At 42.4% G+C, this 22,600-nt stretch overlaps 1 non-coding gene across 1 annotated transcript; it reads right to left on the reverse strand.

Annotated features, from left to right (window-relative positions):
* Window positions 1-21,697: 21,697 nt before the first annotated feature.
* Window positions 21,698-21,818, reverse strand: LOC136327528 (small nucleolar RNA SNORA32). Its single transcript, XR_010729727.1, has one exon. It is a non-coding gene; the product is annotated as a small nucleolar RNA SNORA32 (small nucleolar RNA).
* Between the last annotated feature and the right edge of the window lie 782 nt (window positions 21,819-22,600).

The following is a 22,600-nucleotide window of genomic DNA, read 5'->3' on the forward strand; positions in this document are numbered from 1 at the left end:
AGTCAACAATTGCTGGGAAGCAAAATCTCAAAATTGAGAAAATATTCCAGGAAATAGCAGTTTTACTGCTTATTTTATACAGCAGAATCAAAGGGGAAGACGTAGAGGAGTTACATGAAATTCACTGGAGACAGATTAGGGGGGGTGGGAAAAAGCAAAGGGGAAAATGTCTGGGATTGGATAAAACAAAATGGATAGACACATAAATCTTTTACATGGACAGGTATAGGATAGTGAACAGCAAAATGCCAATAATAATTATGAGGGGATTTGTGGTCCCTGTTCTGGTACAGTGCTTGTGCTTTGAGGGGTCTGGAAAAAGGAAATCACTTGACTATTTCAAAGGTATGTTATCTTAGATGCAAAAAGACATGAAACAGGCTCAGTTTATGATTGACCTTTGTTAAAATTAAGAAAAAATACCACTCTAGGACATGACTACCCTCAAGAACTGCTTTTAGTTAGAAAGTTTTAATTTCAGACCATCCTCTGTGTTTACCGTGAGTCTCTTAGTTTTTAAGCCGACCATGCAGGCATCCCCTGAACTTGTCAGGTGTAGTCTGTGCCCATTTTTTTGTCCACACGGTGCAGTTATTAAGAGACAAAACAAACTGAAACTCTTTAGGCCACCTGCTATCTTCCACTGTCCTGCAATTTCAATTTCATTGTGACACAGGAGAAACTAAAATACAGTTTTACTCAGATTGGGGTGATAGCCCTCATTTTGACTTGCACATTGTTCAGCATTCAATTTAATTAAATGCCTGAAACTTAAATGTAAGGGATACAGAAACCCTAAGCACTAAATGTCCCCTCTGTGACTGTGTGTGTGTGTGTGTGTGTGTGCGCGTGTTTTGTAAGTGTGAGAGAGAGCGAGAGAGAGAAACTATGGGCTTTTATTGTTTTATTTTTGGTGATTATACTACCAAAGCAAAATGCCAATATCAATAACTTGGTATTTATTTTGCATAACATTGAAATATTAGTATCAATACTGGCATTTAATGTTTTTTAATGTATTCAGAATTCATGAAATAAAAAGTAAAAATACTTAATATGCAATAACAAAAAAACTTAAATATATTCTAAAACAACTAAAAGTGAATTTTAAAAAGTATGCATGTTCAGCATACATTGTTATTCCAAAATCACCAATTAGCAGTATCACAATTAATAGAGTGATACTTTGAAAACTCTATAAAAGGAAAAGCTTTATTAACCATGGAAAGTTGAAAATTAAATAATACTAAAAATTTTAGTTCACATACATGTTTTCTACCTCGGTGCAAATTATTTCAGCTACTTTATAAGAGGTATAATAGTGAAATTAGTGATAATCTAAATCCAAATATTTTCCCCAAATATAATATTTTAAAATAACCTTATCTCTTGTATAAAAGCTTTAAGAATGTGTTCTTGAAAAGTTTCTTCTGCACAATCAACACAATTTCAAAGAGAGCAAACGAGCCTGCTTTTGACTCTTAGCATCATCATGTGTATATGGAATATTGATGCTGAGTCACCTGCATCAGTTTTGATTCTGTCATGTCTCTATTCACCTTTTCCAAAAGTCTTCGAACTAGGGAGCGTAATAATTCTTGCAATAGAAGCTTGGCTTCATCCATTGTCATTTTCATTCTCCTCTTGATGGTTATAGAGACATAGATGAATGCTTTCAAAATAAGTGCAATTTTGATGGATTTGAAATGTTAATACACCGAATAATTCTCTGGGTATATCTGTGGTTGGAAAAAAAAATCAGATTTCAGAGTTAAAAAATAATTTATATAAAAAAGTGTTGTTCCAAAAAAACCCAAGAAGTTCAATACTTAAAAAACACGCACTGCAATTATTTACATAGATGACACAGAGATCAACGATATACTTGTTCACACACAAAGATATTCAACTATTTTTTAGCAAAATTCTTATTCATTTCAGAGTCATCTCATGATGATGTGAGCTCAGCATGAAGTGTGGGAAGAGAGAATTTCTCATAAGAGCAGAAAAGTTTCGTGATATCTGGTCACAAAACAGAGTTGATTAGAGCATCAGAAAATTTGAAAACTCTATATAAAGTACCAATTTGGACTCATGCCAAAACGCTCATCACTGTCTCCCATTCCCCAAACCCTTCTAGCCTTGGTGGAAGGTATGAAGTATACTGAAGACATCCCCTACATGAAACATACTGTGCCATTCCCCCACTGGCCCACTCAGAGCCCTGAGCCAGCTGGGAAGACAGCTCACCCGCAGCAGAGTTCAAGCCAGATGGGAGCCCCCTGGGTTCTCAGTTCTTCTCACAGCGGGACACCAAACACATTGACTCAACACAGGTAAGGAACCATACACATGAAGCTTGGATGCTGGCTGAGTGGACAACATAAGAAACTGAGAGACTGAGGTCAGCTTTGTAAGGAGCACCCAGCAGAGCCTACCTCTCTTCCACTGTTCCATAAAACAGACATGAAGCTGTCAGTGCCAAACATCTACAATTCTCTAGGCTCCTGTCCCTTCATTCAGTTTCCTCCAAGCCCTGAGGCCTGCCTGCTGCCCACTTCAGCTTAGCCTAATTTTCAGTAAATATCTGCTCAGTAGGGGAGGAAACCAGTATTTTCTCTGTCCCAACAATTAAATCATTCAGGGTATTCTCTGGCAGCTGAGGAGCTAGAGAAGTTGCTCTTTCAGATAAAATCCAAAGTAGATGGGAAGAGGAAGGTCAGGGCTAAGAGACTGGCCATTCTCCATGACCTGCTCTTCCCTGGGAGCCTGGTGCCCATCCAGGATGGTATACCTCCCTGAAGCCATGGCATGCTTTCTGGAGGTCACATCTCTGTACATGGCTCTTTCCAGATTGAATTGTTAACATCTTATGAATTTAAAACCAAAATATGAAATAAACTGAAAAAAAAACCCCAACTCTATAATCCATGTAAGATGTAATTTAATAACCATTTATGTGCCTGTATAGGTCAGATACTACATTAGAAGCTGTCTTTATACTTAAAGACAAATAGAATAAAAATGCAAGCATCCTAGAAGCTCATCCTGCAGAAGTGTAAATGGCGGTGAACGAGACAGAAGTATAGCCAAGACAGTTTAGAACAAAGAAGAGGTGAAGCAAGGCTTTGAGTCTCACCATGGAAGGGGACCTGTGCGGAGACTTACAAGACAAGAAGGACCACGTCAGGTACATAGGAAAAAGTCATCCACATGGAGAAATTGGAATGGACACAGAGAGGGAGCAAGAAAAACCATAATTGTGTCTGAAAATCATTAGGAAGGACCATGTGATTAGATGTGTGGTTTTAGCAGGGGAGAAATGAAGCAAGGTTGGTAAGTGGGACTGAGACTCGGCCGCAGAAAACAATGTCTGCCTTGATTGCTGTCTGGAAGTAAACATTACTAGATATCAAGTCAGTGTATGCAGTAACAGCTCATGTTTCAGAAAGTTCACTTAGGTGGTATTGGGAAAACAGCTGTGCTAGGCTTGCTTGCCTGCACTTTGCACGATTAGTGCATGGGCAAAACAGCTGTGCTAGGCTTACTCACCTGCGCTTTGCACGACTAGTGTATGAGCATGTGGCAGAGCCACGTGTGTATAGTCTATGTAAGGCTATGGGCGCTTGCCCTCAGGGTAGATTGTGGATTGACTGTGTGCCATTCTGAGGGGCCGTTTTATGCTGTTTGTTCATCTGCTGCCATGGGAAGAGGTTTACTCTGCCAGTTTGCTGGTCTGTCGTGAGACTGTTAAACAGGAATGGCCCAATACTTTCTGGCTTCACAGTTCCTCTACCGTCAGCCCAAATCCAATGTGAACCTGCCTGGCCTCGGCCACCTGCATTACAGGTGGCATTGCAAAAGAAAGGAAGAAGGAGTGAGGCTGAAAAGAGAGTTAAGACACCAAAAGGAAGAAAAGAGATGGGGTGATATCTTTAAGGGAGAACACTATTAAGAAAAATGTTTTTTCCCCATTATGATTTATTCTCCATGATACTTTATTAAAGAGTTCAATGATTTGCACTCAGAAGTTATATAGTCCAGAGGCAATGAAGAATTGGTTTGAAATCCTTGTACTTGAAGGCTATACAAGGTCTCTTGCTTCTGGGAAATAAGGATAAAAATTAACAAACAAACAAAAAAAAAAAAAAAACAAAAACCCACAAGCTCATTAGGCTCCAGAATCTCAACAGCAAATAACATCAACATTAGTGAAATTGTAGGTGTTAACATGAAAAGAGTTTTTCTTTTTTAGGATGGAGGAGACATGAAGATGTTGTGGGCTGAAGGTCAGTTGCCATTGGAGAAGTAGTGATGACACAGTGAGAGCAGAGATCATCCATGAAGCAAGAGTCTTACTCTTGCCTAGCCTAGCATGCCGAATTTCTTTTAAGTAACTACTGTATACTCAGTGTGTCAGTACTGGTCACTGTGTAAAAGAACACTAAATACTCGGTGTCACTGTATAACAATATAATAGTATAATCAAAAGATAGCAGAAGTCATTAGAGAAATGCCTTCACTACCGAGAAAAAGTAACACCGTAGGTGAGGACAAGATTGTATCATAGGATAGTCAAGTTACCAGTAAACCAAGGTGATGTGGAGAGGTGAGGTGAGGGGGAGAGCAGGGAGGAAGGGAGAGATCATGAAAATAAGACCGATGACAGAGCAAAAAAGAGCGACAGTGAGGTAAGGAGGTAAACAAGGACAGGAGAGTCCCTGTATTTGTGGGAGGGAGAATAATGAGTTGGGAATTTCTAACCAGCCCACAAATCCTGCTGCTCTCCTGCCTGTCACTACCTCCACCTGAAGGAAAGGCTGTGAACAAAATGCCAGCTGTTATTCATAGTATCAGAGGCTGGAAGCCCCTGGGGGGGGGGGGGACTTTGGAAATGGTTTTGCAGCCTCTCTGGATCTCCTGTGTCACTCCAAGGTAAATTGGTTGTCCACTGTAATGCCAGTGGCTGAGGCCAGGCAGGTCCACATTGGATTTGGACAGATAGTAAAGAAACTGTGGAGCCAGAAAGCATTGGACCATTCCCGTTAATAGAGTCTTGCAATGGCGGATGAGCAAACTGGCAGGGAAAACCGCTTCTCAGGCAAACGACCAGCAAAATGGCCCCTTACAGTGGCAGATGGGCAGGCAATCTGCAATCTGCCATTCACCCTGAGGGCAAGCACCCATACATAGCCTTACATAGACTATACACACGTGACACTGCCACATGCTCACACACTAATCAGGCAAAGTACAAGCGAGCAAGCCTAACACACCTGTTTTCCCAACATCCATCTTTTCTTTTATAAAGAGTGCTGTCCACAGGAGAATGTAGCTGAGATCTTTGGATACACTGTAATTTCCCTTCACCTTCAATCCTTCCCATTTCCAAAATGATGACTAAAGGCAGTGCTATGCTATGCTTTACGGGTCAAGACGTGTTTGCCTCTCCCACAGTGACAGATGGAGTGGTGATGGGCACAGCTGTCCTTACACTGAAGTAGACACTTCCATAAAGTGTGTTCCGAGCCTGGCTCAGTGCTTCTCCCAGTTAAAGTCATCTGAGAATCTTGCTGAAAATACAGGTTCTGTTTCAACAGGTGTTCACTGGCAGTTGAGATTCTCAATTTCTAATGAGGTTCCAGGTGGTCCCAATGCTGCTGGGCCATGAACCATGCCTCGCATTAAGAGCCTAGGACCGCTCCTCAGCCTCCCAGGTGAAAGCCTGTGTGTGTGTGCACCAGGATGTTGCCTGTGGTTACTAGGAGCCAAACATCACCACAGAGCTGCGCTTACTCAGTTCAACCCCATAGTGGACCACCCTCAAGTGAGCCTTGGCTGGAGGAAATTTGTGAGTACAATTTCTTTTTCTTAACGGCACAGAAAAGGCAGGGCTGGTGCTTGTGGGATTCATCCAGGTAGCAGAGCAGAATAGATGAGACCACCGAGAAATCAGATTTCCAAATGACTTTTGCTTGTGATCTGATTTATGTCTCTGCCAAGAGCTAAAGAAATGTGCGCTTTCCCACCCCGGCTCTGCCCCTGCCGGAGGCACTCTGCTCAGGAAATAAAACCCTCAACTTGATGATGTATGCAGAGTTCACTTGACTAGCAAAATAGATGAAGGCAAATGTTTTCTAGAATGTTTATATGTAGGTTCTGACCCAGTGGAGTTCTTTGTATCGGCTGCATGTGCCACTTTTATTTGATGAACAGCAGGAGAGGAGAGCCTGGCATTAAAAAAAGATTTAACCCTGTGCAATGCTTCCCTGGTTTTGGCACCATGGAGTCTTATAAGAAGGAAGTTTTATGTTCAGTCCACAAACATGCATTGTGTGGCTATTATACAGCGGGCACTGTGCTGGGCGCTGAGCACAGTAATAAATAAGAATAGTTTCTGTCCTTGGAGGCACTCAGTACTACGTAGAAGACAGAGAAGCAGCGAGAATATCTACGCAGTCCTGCTGGTACAATGGTTGAGGTAAGTACCCAGTGTCTGGAGTGCAGATAAAGTCTCCATACCCAGCCTGGAGGGGGGAGAAATGGAGCAGGGAGGCTTTCTGGATGGAGAACACCTGACCTGAATCTAGACATTTCAGTAGGAACTAGGCAGATGAAGAAATTTTGAAAAGGTGAGTCATGAACACCATTCATTATTTCTGTTTTCCTCTCTGACACAAAATAGTGTGCCCCTTTCCTCTTGAATTTGTGTGTTGTGCTTAAGCCAATGAAATGTGAGTGAAAGTGACTTGTGTTACTCCTAGGTAGAAACTTTAAATACAGGTATGATTTACCATTTTCCCTTCTCACTACTACAGAAACTGGGAAAGCATGCGTAGTGCCGGTAGCCGAGCACAGGCAGGCTCACGTTGGATTTGGGCAGACAGTAGAGGAACTGCAGAGCCAGAAAACATAGTTTCATTCCCGTCTACTGGAGGCTGGCAGAGACAGATGAGCAAACATGCAGGGGAAAACTGCTTCTCATGGCAGCGGGCTTTAAAACAGCCCCTCACAGAGGAGGGGAAGCGATCTGCATTTAACTGGGAGAACAAGCACCTGTACCCTTCCTTACATAGGCTATACATACGTGGCTCTGCCATGTGCTCATGCACTAATCATGCAGAGTGCAAGTGAGCAAGCCTAACACAGCTGCTTTCCCTACAACCTGTTAAGATGAAACTTGCTTTAGTTTAGGTTCTTGATGATTAAGATGAGCGAAAAGAAACTTTTGTTGCTTAAAGCTATGAAATTTTAGAGTAATTGGTATAGCAGCACAAGTTAGTCTGCCCTGACAGACATAGACAGGTATTCTGGGCAGGGAGTTTTATTTACAAAGCTCAGAAATACGCATTTAACAATTGATTGGAAAGTACAATGGTTAATAACACCAGAATATGCAATACAGACTGGGGAGCTGGGAATTGGGGTGGTCGCAGGATAATAAAGGCTTGGGTGACTGAAGTAAAGGGTTGGTCAGATGAGCTCTTGAGTTTCCTTTCTGACTAAAGACATTGTTTTTACAAACTCAAATGTCGTTATGATGATTTCTTCTGGGAACACCTTTCCCCAAATCCCCAGACATAGTTGAATTTCTTCTTTTGGGAAGCTACAGCATATTTAAAATCCATATTACAGTACTAAATATTGTACAGAGTATTTATTTTTGTTCTCTTTCCTAGATAGCATTTCACTAGAAAACACTTTTATTGTATACCTAAGGTCCTGTGCGGTGCTTAGGAGTGTAATAAATGTCCAAATAAATGAAATCCCAGCTCTTGATGGGATGTATCTTATGCACCTACTCAGATTCTTTTGGCTTCACCTATCTCCTAGTCTCTGTGCTACATTGCTTCACAGGCCCTTATATGGTCAGCTGACTTCCTAAGAGTCTGTTTGGTTCTACTGCCCAAGGACAGCCAACTACAGAGCTTTTAATTCCTGCCACTTCTAGGACAAAGTACATGCCACAGAGCTTCCCAAGTATCTGCTGGAGGGCAAAGAAAGACCACTTAAGTAAGTGCTTGGGACAAATTTCTATCAGTAGGAAATGGGAAGAAGCCATCAGATAAACTCTCTTTTCCTCCCTACAATGGACTGTTCCAAGAATTGCCTGTATGGTGGTGTCTCACATGGCTGAGCAGGTGAACCTGCTGAGAGATGGGCCGAATCTCCTCATGGTTCATTGTGAACTAGTGTCCAGGAGGTAACACATCACCTTTCATTGATTCCCAGCCTCTGTGTTTCAACTCTATTTTCTATTATTCTTATTGTTCTGGACTCCACAATTGTATTGGCGCGTTATCATTTGCTCAGGCTCCTTTTTAAGGAACTTGGGGCTAAAAACAGTTTTCAGAAGTGTTCTAGAGAGGAAGCTCTCAGAATAAGATTTGGAGTTTGCCCATTACTCAGAAAACAATGGGCAATGTTTTGTTGGTAGTTCGTGGATGGTTAACATGCAAATATATTGCAAGTGCTAAGGTTTCCACCTATGGCTGATTGAGAGGTGGTGCATCTGGAGAGCAAGGTGTGGAGAGATCAAGTCATTGTGGTATTTCATCAGTATGAGGGCAATGATAATTACATATGTTTTGGAGTAACCTAGCTATTTTTGGCTTTACTGGACTCCTTACAGAAAAGACAATGATAGTTCCAGGGCAAGTAATTGAACAACTGGAGTTTCAGGGATGAAAGTTCTGAAAGTCAGGTTTAGGAGCTAATTATAAAGCATGATCTCTGGAAAGCAGACTTTTATATGTACAATGTGGACAGTCCTTGTATGTGAAAATCGGGGCTCTGACAGAGGGTGATATTGGGACATGAAATGGAGACATTTATATGTGGAATCTGAGACTTTTAAACCCCCAGATTCCTTTGCTCTTCCCTATTTCCCAGAGAACATCCCACCTTGCCTGAATACCATGTAATGACTTTCCCCGAAGCAAGTGCTTAAAAGACGGTAATGATTCTTGTCAGTATCTGTCCCCACACCTCTCATTGCTTCAAGACCAATAAACAGGCATGAGTCAGCACAGCCCAAGTGGAAAAGTAAAAAAAAAAAAGTTATAAAAATAGTCTGTAAACCAAGGGAATTTTTTGACCTGGCTGATAAACGCTGGATTCAGGAAAATTTGTATGGGAATGGATTCTGAGCTTGTTGTACTAGGGAGGCAGGGAAGACGTGGAATGTATGTTAGATAGGGAAGAATTTGAGATTCAGTACTTTATCAAGGACACATGGAACTTGTTCTAAGGTTCTAAACTAATGGGTCCTGAAATGTGGAACATGATGGTAGCTTATATAAGAATTGAAATATAGAAAAAAAAAAAAAAAGACTTTCAGCAATAGGTGACTTTAAAAAGGCTTTTGGCATAAATAACTTTATTTAGTTTCTCTTCCATCTTAAACTCTAACCCCAGAACATTCTTAGGTCTAAAACTTCCTACCCCCGGCCTTGAAGTTAGTTTTGCCAAATTGCGGATGTGTCAGGGGTGGGTTGTAAATCCTAGAATGTTTAGAAATATTTTTGTTAAGCATGTGAAACATTTATTACTATTGTGTTATCATCTTCAAAGCTTATGGTCTTAGTGTGTAGAAATATTTTTTCTTTAAATTGATCCTATAGATAAACATTGTAACAAGACAGTAAGATTTAATGAGCTTGTTAGCAAAATTAATAAATATGTTTTATTGCTTTGTACCATGCTTTGCTGGGCTCCCCCTCCTTCCCGTACCCCAATCGATATGTGATTTTATCTTTAAAAGTTGGCCCCAAACACAGCATTATTTAAATAACTTTGGTCTCTGTGCAGTCACCAGCTTTAAAATAAAGACTCCTTAATTTGGCTACTTAATTGTGTGGCAAAATGTATATTTCTCGCTGTTCTGATACAACAAAATGAGTTGACAATGCTTGAACTTCCTTGGCATGGAATTGAGGAACAGATTGGAGAACTTATGGAGGTAAAGTGCTGTAAACTTAACCCGTAGTAGTTCAATCACAACAGTTCTTCAGATGTAGCATACATACTGCATGTATGGGAATATTTCCACAGCCTTTGGTCTATAGCTTACTATGCATTTAATAAATGATCTTGATGCACATCAATAGAGAGAATCGAAAGCCATGTCATTACATGAAGAGGGTTAGCAGTATTTGTTAGCTCTCTTGCTTTAAGCCTTAAAGTTTAAGGCTTTATAATGTGAACTTCAGAGACCTTGATCCTCTTGGCTTCCATGGAGCACACACTGATCCACTGTATTGGTGATATAACTGTATCCATGTTAAGTGGACTAGGTGAGCTAGACATGGAGTGTTCCCCAGCTGCCCTAGTAAGACATGCTCACGCCATAGATTAGGAGAAAAACACACGCACACATTACTTAAGATCTGCCTCATTTGTGAAGTTTTAAGGGGTCCAGTGGTTAAAGACATGCTAAGAAATTTATTCTAATGTAAAAAGTAAAATGTTGCACCTCTCACTTTCTACCATTAACAAAAAGGCAAGATGCCTGGGTACTTTTTTTTTTTTTTTTTTGAAATAGCAAATACCATACTTGGCAATATTTTGCAACCAAATTACTAGTTGACTCAGATACTTCAAGTAGGGCCTAGAGCAAAGGATTGTTCTGCAGCAGGTCTGGGCTCTACAAGATGCAGTTTCAGTGGTTGCCGGTGGCATCTGGATAGGTAAAGGTAATGTATAGAATCTCTGGAAAGCTACAATAGGACAGTTGAGAGCAGATCTACAGGGTTCTGGAGCAAGACTACAACTTCTGCAGCAAAGAACTACAGTATTTGAAGCACATCTTGGTATTTGAGTGGTTCCTAGTAGAGATTGAGCACGTAGCCGTGGAATATCAAATGACTGTAAACTGAGATTCCCTTTATAACATGGGTATCAACAGCCTCTGAAATAAACAGTAGGAACTACAGCAAATCATTGTATAACAGAAGTGACTTATTGGTGATAGTTTCAAGTATCTCCACAAACAAACAAACGAACAAACAAAAATACCAAGTAAATTACAACCCTGGCTGGTTAACTCAGTTGATTAGAGTGTCATCCTGATGTGCAAAAGTTGTCAGTATGATCCCTGGTCAGGGTGTGTATAGGAAGATATTGATGTTTCTCTTTCTTTCTCTCAAATCAATACGTTTTTAAAAAAGTGAATTACATACCAGACCTCTATATTACCTATTGACGTTCCATTGATACCTCTCTCTCACTTATACCTTTGGCCAATGATAGTTTGCCCACTAATGGAGAGAAGGGCTTTGGCTTGGTTTACTCATGGGTCCAAGTAATATATTGATACTAGCTGAAAATGGACAGCTACTATATTACAGTCCCTTTCAGGTGTGACTCTGAAGGAAAATGGTGAAGGGAAATCCTTCCAGTGGTCAGAGCTGTGGGAAGAACACTCATAATTATTTTATATGGAGGAGAGAGAGCTTGAGGGATGGCTATACACTAACTCATGAGCAATGGGAATGATGGTTGGTCAGGGACATGAACAAGACTGGACATCAAGGACTAAGGGGTCTGGGCAAGAGCTATGTGGATGAGCCTATGAGAATGAGCACATATTGTGTGCACCTTTGGGTTTCATATTATTGTATACCAAAAAACATTAATTGTGGATAAGTCTATCAACTTATATGGACCAGAATGATCCATCCTGTAGATGCCAATCAGCCTTTTATTGACTTCCCCAGTGCTTCTGCAATGGACCATTGAACAAAATGGCCATGGAAATAGTAATAAAAGCTTTCTATTGACCCAATACGAGCTGTCACTTATCAACAATTAGGTAGCTACTTTTACTGCTGAAGGCAACTTAGCACCAGAAGAAGTGATCAACATGGAGCCCTCAATATGGTACCATTCTTAGGAAGACCACCCAGGTACCTGGAGGTGGGTTGATTATTATGAAACCTTCCACTCTGGAAAAGGCAATGACTTAGCTTTACTGGTACTATCCCCAGTGTCTTGACCTTCTGAAGGCTTACAGACTGCCTGATCTGTTGGCATTGTATCCTGCACCACATTGCCTCAGACTGATGTACACAATTTGTGGCAAAAGAGAGGCAAAACTGGACTCATAATCACAGGTGCCTTGGTTTTGTGTACTCATCATCCTGGGGTCTCTGGATTCCCCTGCCACTTCTGGATTTGGATGAAGAATTATGCTATAGGACCATGATGGAACTGCCCACTTTTGCAATGCTGGTCAACCTGGTCCCTCCTGCCCACTAGTGAGCGTTCCAGCTTTCATGGTGGGCAGTAGTGGAGCAACCAAGCTGCGAGATTGGCTCACCATGAAAGCTGGAACGCCCACTAGTGGGCAGGAGGGACCAGGTTGACCAGCACTGCAAAAGTGGGCGTGTTTTTTTTTGTTTTTTTTTTTAACAGAGACAGAGATAGAGTCAGAGAGAGGGATAAATAGGGACAGACAGACAGGAATGGGGAGAGATGAGAAGCATCAATTATCAGTTTTTTGTTGTGGCACCTTAGTTGTTCATTGATTGCTTTCTCATATGTGCCTTGACCACGGGCCTTCAGCAGACCAAGTAACCCCTTGCTCGAGCCAGCGACCTTGGGTTCAAGCTGGTGAGCTTTTTGCTCAAACCAGATGAGCCCATGCTCAAGCTGGTGACCTCGGGTCTTGAACCTGGGTTCTCTGCATCCCAGTCCGATGCTCTATCCACTGTGCCACCACCTGGTCAGGCAAAAAAGTGGGCGGTTTTTATAAAAAGGTTCGCCATCACAGCTATAGGACATAGATTAGAAAACTATGACCCGTGTCCCAAATCTAAACTGCAGCTTTTTATTTTATTTATTTTACTTTTGTAAATAAAAGTTTAAAGAAACACATCTATACCTTTTTTTTTTTTTAATCAAGTGAGAGGCTGGGAGGTAGAGAAACAGACTCCTGAATGCTTCCCAACCAGGATCCACCCTGCAACCCTTGTCTGGGGCTGATATTTTGCTCATCTGGGGCCACTACTCTGCTGCTTGGCAACGGAGATCTTTTAGTGCCTGAGGCAAGGCTATGGAGCCATCCTCAGTGCCTGGGGCCAACTTGCTCATTGGAGCTATGGCTATGGGAGGGGCTAAGAGAGGGAGGGATGGAGAAGCAGACTTCCACACTCCAGCGGAGGCTCTACTGATGAGCCAACTGGTCAGGGCCTCTATTTTGTTACATAGTCTGTATGGTAGTTTTGTCACTATATTGGTAGAGTCAAGAAGTTGTGAAAGAAACCATATGGCACACAAACTCTAAAATTCACTATTAAATACTTGATAAAAAGTTTTCTAACCCCTAGGATATGGTCTCTTGTTTTCTAAGGTGCTGCCAGAGGGGCTGGGTGAAAAAAAAAAGTTAATTTTGTGTAAGGAAAACTTTGACCAATGGGGTATAAGAGGTAAGAGGGAGCAAGCAATTACATTTCCTCCCCTGTCTCTCTGATCTGATGTATGGTTTACCTCATGAAGAATGGTTATAATAGCTGCTTTGAACTTTTCCTGCTAATTGCAACATCTGGATCATGTCAGAGTTGATATTTGTCTTTTACTTGAGAATAAGATTTTCCTTGTCATTGTTATGTCAAATAATTTTGGATTGTTCCCTAGGAATTTTGTACAGTGGTACCTTGAGATACAAATTTAATTCATTCTGTACCTGAGCTCGTAAGTCAGTCAACTTGTATATCAAACTGCCGATACTGGACCCATGCGCCAACACTCCAACTAGTGGCAGCTTCCCCAATCATGACTCTTATCTCAGAATTTTGCTCAGATTTCAAACAAAAATACAGACCGAATTACAGCTCGTATCTTAAAAAAATCGTATGTTGGTCTGTTCGTATCTCAAGGTACCACTGTATATTGTATTGTGAAGCCCTCGGTCTTAATAAAATATTCTGGAGACAGGAGAAGCGCCCATCTGCTTCTCCACCCTTCCCCCTCTACTTTCTTTTTATTTCTCTCTTCCCCTCCCGCAGCTAAGGCTCCACTGGAGCAAAAGTTGGCCGGGGCACTGAGGATGGCTCCATGACCTCAGCCTCAGGTGCTAGAATGACTCTGGTTGCAACATAGCAACGCCCCAGATGGGCAAAGCATTGCCCCCTGGTGGGCATGCCAGGTGGATCCCGGTTGGGTGCATGCAGGAGTCTGTCTCTCTGTGTCTCTGTGCCTCCCTGCTTCTCAGTTAAAAAAAAAATACACACACACACACACACATCTATCTATGTATCTATCATTTATCTATCTATCTATCATCTATCTATTTATCTATCTATATGTGTGTGTGTGTGTGTGTGTATATATATATATATATATATATATATATTCTGGAGAAAATAGATTTTGCTGCTGTCTTTTAGCAGGTCATCAAACTGACTCAGATTTCAAAGCTTTTGCCATGCTATGTGATCCTGCCCCTTGTCTACACCACAAAGGGGTTCTGGGACATGGCAGTGACTTATATGGTAGTTCAGTTCTCAAGCTTATTCTTCTTTGGGTGTGTTCTGCAAAGAATTTGAGGGATCCTTCTCTTCCCAGTCTCTCCTCTGCAGTATTTCTCCCCCTCTTCTTGGTTCCCTAAGGCCCCTTTTTCTTACTCTTCTAGCTGAAAAGATAGGGTTTCTCTTGAAGTTGTGGCCATCATTTTTGCTCCCAGGGAGAAATGAAGAGGAAAAAAGAAAAATATCAGGAATTTACTCCATCCTTTCTGCACAACAGAGACCCATTTTTCTAATTCATCTACCCAGAAAGATGGTTTTTATCTCAGAGTTCTTTGATGTTCATTCTACTGTGGCAATGAGGTGACTGGCCTGGGGGTATGTTGGGAGAGAAAAAAAGAGGGAAGAATAATAAGGAATCTCTCCACATTTTAGTTGTTAAAGGGCCTCTATGACAATCCCAGGCCTGGCCAGAAAAATGTTTCCTTTTTTTTAGTTTTTGTTGCTTGTTCCTGCTGTGCAATTTCCCTCTTTGCCTTAGGTCAAAGCCAAGAGATAAAGGAGAAAAATTAAATTAAATAAAACCAAGAAATATTGTCACATTAGTCATCTTTAAAGTTTTCACTACTCTCCCCAATCCACCTACCTTCTACTATTTACTTTATAGAGTTGTTCTTAAGCCCTCACTGTTGTTATTTTGTCCAGAGTTTTAGTTCTACTTAGAAAACGGGAGTGTACTCTATTTTGGTCAGATCCAGAGAAGCTACTTAAAGTATCAAGCTATATCTGTAGCCCTCACCCCCCCAGCCTTCTCCCTGTTTCTCATGACGGATCAATTATAGACTCTTGTGTTTTGGGGGGAGAGACTGTTGTAAAGTAACTAAATCCACAAATCCGCGGGTGTTTGTAGAGGCACATAGTCAAATAAGTTTTTGAAAAGTTTTATTAAAGGAGGAAATTTATTAAATATGCCAGCTGCATATGGCTGACACAGGGCAACAGACCCAAATTGTGCAGCCCCCCAAAACAGTTCCGAGGCTGTTTATATACTCCTAATTATACATAGGAGGGGAGAAAACCTGACATCACGGCATAAGTTTATACCTTTTTTTTAGAGATACATACATTAACCACATGCTTTCAGGAGGGGAGGGGTCATTTCCATAGAGACAGATACCTTAGTATCTGTCTGGTTCATTAGTATAAGAAAAGATTTTAATTTAATCTTTTCTTCCTGTATCTGGCTAGCTATTTACCCCTCCTCTCTTAGGTATGGGGGAAGGTCAGGGAATCCAAGTCTCCTTCCTCTTCTGCATTTACAACTTAATGCCATTGGCCATCTTAGTTTTAATGCTAATCACACAAGCACAGAAATCACACTTACAAAATCTTCCTGTACGCCTAGCCCAAATTAATAAAATGTCCTTTAAATTTCCTAAAATATTAACATTAATTCTGTAGCTTTTGGCACTTCACAGCAAGATCATACTGGTCACAGAAGAATGCACAGGAAGTCTGTGGGAGAGGGCGTGACTGAAACTGATAGAGTACTGTTGTTTTAAGGAGTTCAACCCAGACATTCCAAGTTGCCATGGGATTTCTAAAATGATTAGTGTCTAGATGAAAAATCAGTCAGGATATGAAACACCGTGAGGAAATTTAACTGACACTACCTTGTTAGAAGAAATAAGAGACTGTTGAGAGGAGGTTTCAGAGGAGTAACTTGGGACGCACAGGCCATGAGTAGGGCCCAGAGGAATATGAGGATGCAGTTTCCAGAACCTGTGGCAGGGAATGTAATACAATTGTATAAATACTGGCAGTCCCCAAATCTAAAAATACCCCATAGTTAGTGATCTTTTTTGAAGGCCTGAAAAGTAGATTCCCTCCTCTCAACCATCCGCACCTCCTTCTAAAGATTTGAAATTTAAAATCATGGCCTTTCAGTTTCTTGCACAAACAAGCCATGGCAGGGAATTGGATTCCTCTGTGGTTAGTTGTCCATGCTTTGTGTAGGGTGGTGGGCAATGGGGGAAGGTCACATGGGGAACTCAGGCCCGAGAATATTGGCTAGGGCTACCCACAACCAAGCACACCAAAAGAAACTTCCCAAGAGCCCTTCAGAAAAGAGTGACTGTCTGCCAGCCAGTGAGATTTCACCATATCATACTAGCTTGACCACCCTAGGGACCCTTTAAATATCTCTCACATGGGTCACTCTTGTGACTTCTCTGACCCCTGACCCCCGGGACCAGAGAACATCACCTGGGCAGTGCGGTACTCAATAAAGCTGTTTGTTATTCCACCCATCGTGGCTCTGGCCCCTTCCTTCTTTCTCAGTGGGGAAAAATACTTTACATTTTGGTGCCAAAAACCTGGGAGGAATTGAAGTCTGCAAGGACCACTCCTCTCCTCTTACCCTCCAAGAAAGAACCAGGATCTCCAACCTTCCACCCACTTCGGCGCACGGTGTGGTAAGTCCCCTGCCTCCAACCTCCCCTCAGTTCTTTCTGCCGAGACTCCCTGTCCGAAACCATAGCTATGTCAGGCACCTCTTTCCATTCTGAGTGCGTGTGTGCCCATGGAAACGTCCCGAGCACATCCACTTTCCCTATCCATCCTTGGCCAGAGCTTGAGTTCTGGGATGCCAGTTCTCAATTCTGACCACTCCGAGGACTGAGGGCGGCTTTGGGGGCACAGGAATTGCCCTCCCTAAGAAGAAACTGTTCTTCTTCTCTGCTGTGGCTAGGCCACAGAACCCACTGGATTAGCCTCCTGAAGGGACTTCCGGTTTTAACACCCTCATCAATTTAACTATCACCAAAAAAAGCTGGGAGCTGGTTGGAGATCCCTTATATACAGGACTTCTAATTATTTGCATGCCCATTCTTAATCTCTGTGCCACCTGTTCCATCACACAGGCCCTTTTTCTGGCCAGAGAAACCTCACCTAAAACCTGCACTCCAATCTTTCCTTCTTCACAGACTCCCAACTCTCTTTCCCTCCTGTCTGACCCCCAGGGGCACCCCCTCTCGAGACTTCTGGTCCCTCTGCGGGCCTCTTCCACTCTAGTCTCTTCCCTCCAGAAAGCTCCTCCCTTCACAGGATTCTGTTTCTCATTCACCTGCAAGTACCATTTTCTCTTTCTCCTCCCCTGCTGGCCAGAGGCCCCTCCTTTTTCCACTGTGTTCTTAAGTCCCTCCTCCATCAGGCCATTCTTCACCTACTGTTGGCTCTTACACTGGTTTTCAGAACCCCAAGGCCCAACCCCAATTTTCTTACAGGAAGTTCTGGCCCTGTCCTGCCTCTAGCTCCAGCATTTCCAGCTGGATCTGGGTGCTGGGCTTCCCATGAGCCCCCTCCTCTTATTCTCAACACCTAAACCCCTATCCAGGACCTGTGAACATGGCATTTGAAGTTTTTAATGGTCCCAACTAGTAGAAACAAGTCAAGGCGGTTCACCAGGCCCGCATGCAGCAGAAGGTAACACTCAAAACCCAGGCTCTTGTGGCAACTCTGAGGCTGGCAGAGCAACAGGGGCAAGGCATAGGAGGTGCCCGACCCAAGTCCAAGCCGCAAAGAGGAATCCCACCAGCATCTTTAAGTGTGGCAAGTAGGACCACTGCGCCCGACAGGGCCCCTGCCCGTGGCTGCCTACTGAGCCTTAGCCTAACTGCAAGCAGCCCAGTCACTGGCGGAGTGATTGCCCCTTTGGGCAACAGGCTTTTCCTCAGGACAAGCGGCCCGAATGGGAAGGCTAAACTATCCAGACAGGCCCATTGCTAGAACTCCTGGGACTGATGCCCTGGACTTGGAGACCCCCATCAGCCTCACCAAACCCCAGGGTAATACCACAGGAATGGGTAAGTCCATCTCATTTCTTGTGGACACAGAGCTACCTTCTCTATTTTGCCATCACACTCTGTAACTCTAGTTCACTCACAGGTCTCGGTTATGGGAATGGATGGGACACCCCTTCTTTTCCTCTTTGCACACCACTCCTGACATGCAGCTTTGCCTCAAGCTTGCCTCCATGCAGGATCACTGGCAGTCAGAACCACTGGACTCCATCCATCTCCAGCTCACCAAAAGGCTAACCCCTGCAAGTCCCCCTACTCCTCCTCCTTTTTTTTTTTTTTAATCCTTACAGGATCACATCCACAAAGTTACTCCAGTCACGGCCAAACAGATGTTCCTCCTGACACCCCCCAAAACCACCACCTTCCTATCTCCCCCTCCCCATGATGCTCCTAATCAGCAGGAAGTAGCCAGACGAATAAGCAGCACCCCTAATTAACACAAAAGATGGGAATGTAGGGTGGTGGGCAATGGAGGAAGGTCACGTGGGGAACTCAGGCCAGGAAATATTGGCTAGGGCCGCCCACAACCAAGTCCGCCAAAAGCGTTTCGGAAAAGAGTGACCGTCTGCCAGCCAGTGAGATTTCACCATATCATATTAGCTCGGCCACCCTAGGGACCCTTTAAATATCTCTCACGCGGGTCACCCCTTGTGACTTCTCTGACCCCTGACCCCCAGGACCAGAGAACATCATCTGGGCAGCACGGTACTCACTAAAGCCTTTTATTATTCCACACTTTGTGGCTCCAGACCCTTCTTTTCTCCGCGGGGGAAGGGCGGAATGCCTTACACTTTGTGCCATTGTCATGCTGAGCCTTGGCCTTCTGTCTCATTAATGACTACAGTGAAGTGCAAAGGGAAAGAGGACTGGGGTGAAGAGGACAAAGGGCGTGTGCCCTGTAGCAGGCAGGTATGGGATGTGGCTGTCTACTATTGAAGAGACTTAAGCTAGTCCCCTCCCTGCCTCTTTGGTAACATGGGAATAATGATGCCCATGTTGAAGGGTTGTGGGAGTAAATGAAATAGCGGTGCAACTGTTTCTCACTCCTGACTGCTCTCCCCACCAGGCTCCAAGCGAAACTTGCATTACAGATTATATTATTCGAAAGAGATTTATATCTTCAAAGGTTAATTAACCTCTGTCTGTAAAGTATTGCATTGTAAAAACTCTTAGAAGAGCTCCCTTATTGAACAGATAAATAAGACATGTTGATTTTTAATCACTCTTACATATGACTGGTATTTCAAAACGTTTTGAAGTACACTCTTCAGAGTGGGTTACCATTCTGTCTCTATTTTGTATACTCTAGAGAAAGATTTTGCTACGGCTGGAATGAAGGACATTTTGTTTTCTTGCCCTATATTACTAGTTTTACTTTGTAGCATTCAGCTTTTAAAGTAACATCATAACTGTTACTCATTGTCTTTAGACCATGCACAGAGATCACATCATATTTTGTACTTAGCAGACACTGAATAAATACTACTTAAACTAGTTAATGACCAATCTCACTCTCTGAGTTATGACTTCTTAGATTGAATGGAGAGGATCCATTCAACTCAAATATTCACATCAAGAAGAAAAAAGGAGGCTGACGTGCATAGATTAATTAATTTTGCATGTCTTCTGCATTTTGGTCACTTGGAAATACAAACTTTCTCAGAATAATTGTTATTTTGCATCATGCATTGATCACTGAGATTCCTCAGCTGTGTTCACAATTCTGCTTCTTTCCAGCCCAGCAGCTCCAGCCCAGGTCGGGCAGTTGATAGTTACTAGGGAAGCTCAGTGTAGGAAAGGTGGACGGCCTCTGGAATAAGTAACTTATCACTATTTCCAGCTTTTAGGCTTTATGATGGCACACTGTCAAGAATGATGATTCTAAAACTTTGTTGAGAAGGAGACCACTGGCAGTACGGAGAACTATCATTGGGCAGGCCATGGGGAGCTGGAGAAGAAAAAGGGCATGAATGTTCATGGAGCACCTGCACTGCACCAGTAGCTCTGGGTACATTACTTCATGGACTCCTCTCCTTAATAGGCTTGTAAGGGAATAATAAGTGATGCTTATTGAGGGCTTACTTTGGGTCCAACCCTTTACAGTCAATAGCGCAGTGAATCCTCAAAACAACCTGTGAGGGGTGACTATAAGCATTTTCGAGGTAAAGCTTCAAGGGTTAAACACCTTGCCCAAAGTTATACACCTGCTCAGAGGAGGAAGCAGAACTTAAAAGCATTTCATCTAACTTCAAAGTTTGAACTTTGAAGTTCCTTTTCTCCATAAAAACAACTTTCATTTCTTAAGATTTGCTAGTGGCAAAAAAATAAACACAGAAAAGAGAAGCACTGTTACTAATCTATTATGGCTCTTTGGAGGGTTGTTATGCATGTGTGGATCAATATCTCCCTTTTGATACTCATGGCAGCATGCATGCTGTTGCACACCTTTTTTCAATTAACTGTGTCTTAGAGATTTTTACAAATCAAAACATAAAGAGTTTCTTTTCATATAGCTGTATTGTCTAACATTTTATTAATTTGTGAAAATGAATCCCTTAATTTATATAACTAATCCTTGATTAAAGTAGTGATGTTCTCAAGTTTTTGCTAAAATAACTTCTCTTGTGTCATGTGTCTTGGCCTCTGGGTGCTGGTGTACCTGTAGGATGTATTGTGAATCAAAGGGAAAAGAAGGCATTTGTAAATCTCGTAGATGCTGTCCTGTTGTACTCCATGGGGTTGTGCCAATTTGTCCTCTTATTAGAAGAGTTTAAGGTGTCTGATTCCCACGTAGCTTTGCCAACAGGTATTATCAGACTTTTAGAATTTTGATAGTCTGATAGATGAAAATTGATGTCAGAGTAGTTTCAATTATTTCTATTACAATAAATAAAGTTGAGCATCTTTTCATGTTTGAAAGACATTTATAATTTCTTCTCACTGAATTTCCTATTCATACCCTTGGTCCATATTTCTTTCTTCTTTTTTTTTTTTTTAATTTAGTGAGAGCATGGGAAGCAGAGACAGACTCCCACATGTGCTCCGACCAGAATCCACCCGGCATGCCCACTAGGAGGCAATGCTCTGCCCATCTGGGGTCTTTGCTCTGTTGCAACTAGAACCATTATTAGTGCCTGAGGCAGAGGCCATGGAACCATCCTGAGTGCCCGCTCTAATTGAGCCATGGTTGCAGGAGAGGAGAAAAGGAGAGAAAGAGAGAGAAATGATAAGGGGAAGGATGAAGAAGCAGATGGGCACTTCTCCTGTGTGCTCTGACCAGGAATCAAACCTGGAATGTCCACATGCTGGGCCGATGCTTCACTACTGAGCCAACCAGCCAGGGCCCACATTTCTTTTGGACATTTTTTTTTTAAATGTTCCCAATAGGTTGAATGCTAGCAATATAGCAGAAAGAAAACCTAATGGGAAAATGTTTTGTGGTCATGTCCACAGCAAATGAGAAACTGCATTCTAAAAGCCTTGGTAATGACTGATGGACATTCTTTTATATATTGTGGAGTTAGTCTTTTGTGATATGAGTGGCAAATAGCATATCCCAGTTTCTCTTCTCTTTGGGCCTTAACTAGGGTGTTTTTCCTAAGTAAAATTTTCTTTTTTTTTTTTCCCAGGGAAGTTTGCCAGTGTTTCATACCTTCTAAGTTTGAGTTTTGTTTCTTTTATTATGTATTTTTCTGAAGTGAAAAGCAGGGAGGCAGAGAGACAGACTCCTATATGTGCCCAATAGGGATCCACCTGGCATGCCCACCAGGGGGTGATGCTCTGGCCATCTGGGGCATTGCTGTATTGCAACCAGACCCATTCTGGTGCCTGAGTCAGAGGCCATGGAGCCATCCTCAGGGCCCAGGCCAACTTTGCTCCAGCTCCAATGGAACATTGGCTCTGGGAGAGAGAAAGAAGAGAGGGAGGGGTAGAGAAGCAGATGGGCACTTCTCCTGTGTGCCCTAGATAGAAATTGAACCCAGGACTTCCACATGCCGGGCCAATGCTCTACTACTGAGCCACTGGCCAGCACCTAAATTTGAGTTTTAATGACAGAGATCATGACCACTCCAAGATTATAAAATAATCTTCCATGTTTTTGTCTAAAACTTTTATTGTTTCAGTGTTTGCATTTAAATCTTTGATCCATTTGGAAACAATCCCATTGCTTCAGTTGAGTCATGTATCCAATTTTTTTTTTTTAATTTTATTTATTCATTTTTGGAGAGGAGAGAGAGAGGGAGAGAGAGAAACAGAGAGAGAGAAGGGGGGAGG

This window comes from Saccopteryx bilineata, chromosome 2, assembly GCF_036850765.1.
Source record: "Saccopteryx bilineata isolate mSacBil1 chromosome 2, mSacBil1_pri_phased_curated, whole genome shotgun sequence".
Taxonomy (NCBI): Eukaryota; Metazoa; Chordata; class Mammalia; order Chiroptera; family Emballonuridae; genus Saccopteryx; species Saccopteryx bilineata.